Below are 6,000 nucleotides of genomic sequence, written 5' to 3'. Positions count from 1 at the left end.
CTACACATCAACTAGCTATATATCAATTAGCTACAAATCAACTAGCTATACATCAACTAGCTATAAATTAACTAGCTACACACCAACTAGCTACACATCAACTAGCTACACATCAACTAGCTATACATCAACTGGCTATACACCAGCTAGCTACACATCAATTAGCTACACATCAACTAACTACACATCAACTAGCTACAAATCAACTAGCTATACATCAACTAGCTATACATTAACTAGCTACACACCAACTAGCTACACATCAACTAGCTACACATCAACTAGCTACACATCAACTAGCTATACATCAACTGGCTATACACCAGCTAGCTACACATCAATTAGCTACACATCAACTAACTACACATCAACTAGCTACAAATCAACTAGCTACAAATCAAATAGCTATACATCAACTAGCTATACATTAACTAGCTACACACCAACTAGCTACACATCAACTAGCTACACATCAACTAGCTATACATCAACTGGCTTTACATCAACTGGCTTTACATCAACTGGCTTTACATCAACTAGCTATACATCAACTAGCTACACATCAACTAACTACACATCAACTAGCTACACATCAACTAGCTACAAATCAACTAGCTATACATCAATTAGCTATACAACAACTAGCTATACACCAACTAGCTACACATCAACTATACATCAACTAGCTATACATCAACTAGCTATACGTCAACTAGCTACACGTCAACTAGCTACACGTCAACTAGCTATACGTCAACTAGCTATACGTCAACTAGCTATACATGAACTAGCTATACATCAACTAGCTATACATCAACTTGATATACATCAACTAGCTACACGTCAACTAGCTACATGTCAACTAGCTATACGTCAACTTGCTACACGTCAACAAGCTATACGTCAACTAGCTACACATTAACTAGCTACACGTCAACTAGCTATATGTCAACTAGCTATACTTCAACTAGCTATACGTCAACTACCTATATGTCAACTAGCTATACACCAGCTAGCTACACATCAACTAGCTACACATGAACTAGCTATATGTCAACTAGCTATACGTCAACTAGCTATACATCAACTAGCTACACGTCAACTAGCTACACGTCAACTAGCTACATGTCAACTAGCTACACGTCAACTAGCTATACGTCAACTAGCTATACGTCAACTAGCTATACGTCAACTAGCTACACATCAACTAGCTACACATCAACTAGCTACAAATCAACTAGCTATACATCAATTAGCTATACAACAACTAGCTATACACCAACTAGCTACACATCAACTATACATCAACTAGCTATACATCAACTAGCTATACGTCAACTAGCTACACGTCAACTAGCTACATGTCAACTAGCTATACGTCAACTAGCTACACGTCAACTAGCTACATGTCAACTAGCTATACATGAACTAGCTATACATCAACTAGCTATACATCAACTTGATATACATCAACTAGCTACACATCAACTAGCTACATGTCAACTAGCTATACGTCAACTTGCTACACGTCAACAAGCTATACGTCAACTAGCTACACGTTAACTAGCTACACGTCAACTAGCTATATGTCAACTAGCTATACTTCAACTAGCTATACGTCAACTACCTATACGTCAACTAGCTATACACCAGCTAGCTACACATCAACTAGCTACACATCAACTAGCTATACGTCAACTAGCTATACGTCAACTAGCTATACGTCAACTAGCTACACGTCAACTAGCTACACGTCAACTAGCTATACGTCAACTAGCTACACGTCAACTAGCTACACGTCAACTAGCTATACGTCAACTAGCTATACGTCAACTAGCTACACGTCAACTAGCTACACGTCAACTAGCTATACGTCAACTAGCTACATGTCAACTAGCTACATGTCAACTAGCTATACGTCAACTAGCTATACGTCAACTAGCTATACATCAAATGCTTTTCTTTGATTTTAGACTTTCAAGGACCCTCCTATGAACTTCAAAACAAAAGTGTTAGCGCCAAAGTTTCAAACAGAAAGAGATGTTAGCGCTCAACTCCTCCATCCTTCTGCTTGTTTTCTTCCCATCCCCCTCCCCCAACCTCTGCCCCCTCCTCCTCCACTCTCCTTCTCCTTGTCTTCTTCACATAACCCTCCCCCCACCTCCGCCCCCTCCTCCTCCTCCATCCTTCTGCTTGTTTTCTTCTCATACTCCTCCCCCAACCTCCGCCCCCTCCTCCTCCACTCTCCTTCTCCTTGTCTTCTTCACATAACCCTCCCCCCACCTCCGCCCCCTCCTCCTCCTCCATCCTTCTGCTTGTTTTCTTCTCATTCTCCTCCCCCAACCTCCGCCCCCTCCTCCTCCACTCTCCTTCTCCTTGTCTTCTTCACATAACCCTCCCCCCACCTCCGCCCCCTCCTCCTCCTCCTCCATCCTTCTGCTTGTTTTCTTCTCATACTCCTCCCCCAACCTCTGCCCCCTCTTCCTCCACTCTCCTTCTCCTTGTCTTCTTCCCATAGCCCTCCCGCCACCGTCGCCCCGTCCTCATTCTCTTCCAAAGGCCCTCAGTCATTGAACTCTGATACAGGGCCTCATAATAAAACAAAACCACTGGTTTAATATCCTCTATGATATTCTGGGCAGAGACAGCAGAGCTCTAGTCTTCTGTACTACTGGGTCCCAGTCTTCAACCACCAAATCTCTCTCTCTCTCTCTCTCTCTCTCTTTCTCTCTCTCTCTCTCTCTCCTCTCTCTCTCTCTCTCTCTCTCTCTCTCCGTGAAGATGGATCAGAAGAAATATTTGGATGATCACACAAACTAAATCGTGTGAGAGCCCCAAAGTGCAGTGTACACACACACACACGTGCACACACTGAGAGAGACAGTCATTCCAGGGCGTACATGTTTTCTTTTCATCGCTGTGGGTGTTAGAGGTTTATATAGCACTCTGTTTGAAACTATTCAATCTAAAAACCATAACAAATGTTCTTCTCACGCATCAAGAGAATGTTTGAATTGAGATGTAGTATGGATACATTTTTTCTTGAACTTTGCAGTCTTAAATGTAGAAAAATAATGTTGTTTAAATAACTTATCCCTGAAACTTGGTTATTAAAATGTATTGAAAGAGGTTTTGTTTTAGCACAGAATCATTAACAATAGGAGGGTAGTTTGGTATTTTCCTCCACCACTTGTGCAAGTCAAAGAATAACCAACTACCTCAGTCACACATTAACAGCTCTTAACTGATGTACTCCCCAACTGCAGGGCTAAACACAAACTATTCAATATTTACTTTGGATTTCCTCAGGGTTGCAGATAAACATACTGTACGGTCAAAAATAAAATGAAGGTCATTTTTGTACAGTCTTATCTCAATAGAGCTACAAGCCCCTGGTACAGGACCTGATAGTGGGAGATCTGGAAGTACAGTACATGGGTATCCACGAAGCTAGGTGTAAAGTTTTATTTCATTTAAAGTATATGGCTTTGTACTCTGTGTTAGCCAGGGATCGGCATACAGCTAGACTAGGACGCTGCCTCAGTAAATCAATCGTCTGTCTACCACCTTTAAACTTTGCCCCATGACCCCCCGCCGCTGCTTCCACCAGCAGACAGACCATGAGCAGATGGGTGTCGATAGCACTCTCTCTCTCTCTCTCTCTCTCTGTTTCTCTCTTTCCTTGTCTCTGTCTCGCTCTCTCTGTCTCACTCTCTCTCTCTTTCCCCCTCTCTCTATTTGTGTCTCTTTCTCTCCTTAAGTTCAGTCATCTCTCTATGGTCCTGTCCTTTCTTCTCTCTCTCTGACTGTCTCTCTTCTGTGCTCTTCTGCCCCTAGGACAGGTCACATTGATGTTTGCTCCAGTTTGAATAAGTGAATACTGTATGAATCCTAAACCCCAGGGCAGGGCTGTCAATGGAGATGTCAATACATTTATACCACAGAGGCCACTGTGCCCTAGTATCCATGTCTACTTCTTAGTTGCCTGCAAGCCAAGAATGCACACACACACACACACACACCACACACACACACACACACACACACACACACACACACACACACACACACACACACACACACACACACACACACACACACACACACACACACACACACACACACACACTCTCACTCTCACACACTTAGCCCCCACAGTGTGAAATGATTGATCAGGGCTCCAATTTCTGCACCGCTCTGCGAAGCCACTCATCTAACCCCGACCCAGCTCTCTTGGTGAAAAGCACATGACACATATCTTCCAGGAGTAGAGGTCTCACCAGAGATATCACATCTCACAGAGACAGAGGAGAGGTCTCACCAGAGATATCACATCTCACAGAAATCCACTGGAGAGGTCTCACCAGAGATATCACATCTCACAGAGATCCACTGGAGAAGTTTCACCAGCAATATCACATCTCACAGAGATCCACCGGAGAGGTCTCACCAGAGATATCACATCTCACAGAGCTCTACTGGAGAGGTCTCACCAGTAACATCACATCTCACAGAGCTCTACTGGAGTGGTCTCACCAGTAACATCACATCTCACAGAGATCCCCTGGAGAGGTCTCACCAGCAATATCACATCTCACAGAGATCCACTAGAGAAGTCTCACCAGAGATATCACATCTCACAGAAACAGAGGAGAGGTCTCACCAGAGATATCACATCTCACAGAGATCCACTGGAGAGGTCTCACCAGAGATATCACATCTCACAGAGATCCACTAGAGAGGTCTCACCAGAGATATCACATCTCACCGAGACAGAGGAGAGGTCTCACCAGAGATATCACATCTCACAGAGATCCACTGGAGAGGTCTTTGGGACGTGGGTGAGAGACCAGAGAACTGGCATGACTAGTGGCCATCTGCCAAGGCAACTGGGCATACTGGGGAACAATAGCAGGACTGTGGGGAAGATTAGGACAGATATGGGAGTTGAACAGACAGTCAAACCATAAGAACAAGAGAGACACTGTCAGCGTTGAGACTCATGACAGCTGATCTGTTCAGCTACAATGTAGATGGATTTGTGTGTGTGAAACATCTAACCTCGAGTTAATAACCACTCACCCTCACAGGTCTCTCCTCCTCTACCACTCTGTCGCTTTTTACTCATCTACCACTCACCCTCACAGGTCTCTCCTCCTCCACCACTCTGTCGCTTTTTACTCATCTACCACTCACCCTCACAGGTCTCTCCTCCTCCACCACTCTGTCGCTTTTTACTCATCTACCACTCACCCTCACAGGTCTCTCCTCCTCCACCACTCTGTCGCTTTTTACTCATCTACCACTCACCCTCACAGGTCTCTCCTCCTCCACCACTCTGTCGCTTTTTACTCATCTACCCTCACAGGTCCGCGGCATTACGTCACCACCGCGGGGAAACAAGGAGTACAGCCAAAAGTGCCAACGACAGACGGCAATCTCTGTTATGTTGTTTGATTATGGTCCGCCCACACACACACACACTCGCACACACTGTATTTCAAACAGCACAGTTATGATTTGCTTCCAGGTGGTATAATTAGTTATTCATATTTTAATGTATTCCTCTGTTTCATCTTTCAGGACATATGATGTGGTAAACAATCTATTAATACTCAGCAGTGATCTGTATGCTTATGTAATATTATGCAATACAGACTGTTATCAAGGCAACCTGTGGTCTCGTTTGTGGTCCTTTAGCACCCCCACGTGTTTTTTTTCTACATGCACAGTTGTGGATAAGGCCTTGTTTTTTCCGTATGAAATGCTGGGTCTGATTCATTGATCATTTTCTATCCTCAGTGAAACTTTAATTACATTATGTTTGGGCTCTTTTTCATTGTCATATTCCATTCCCACGTGATCATCGGTCTATTATTGAAACCCAAGAGGTCAAAGGTCAGATGTGTAGCTTGACCACCAGATGGCGCCAATAAATTCATTTGAATTTATATATCAGGGCTGTCCAACTTCTGATTTTCATCCTCTCCTTCCAATCAG

Source organism: Salmo salar, chromosome 17 (genome assembly GCF_965601325.2).
Source record: "Salmo salar chromosome 17, fSalSal1, whole genome shotgun sequence".
Taxonomy (NCBI): Eukaryota; Metazoa; Chordata; class Actinopteri; order Salmoniformes; family Salmonidae; genus Salmo; species Salmo salar.
The sequence above is the reverse complement of the archived record's forward strand: the minus strand, read 5'-3'. Positions refer to the sequence as shown.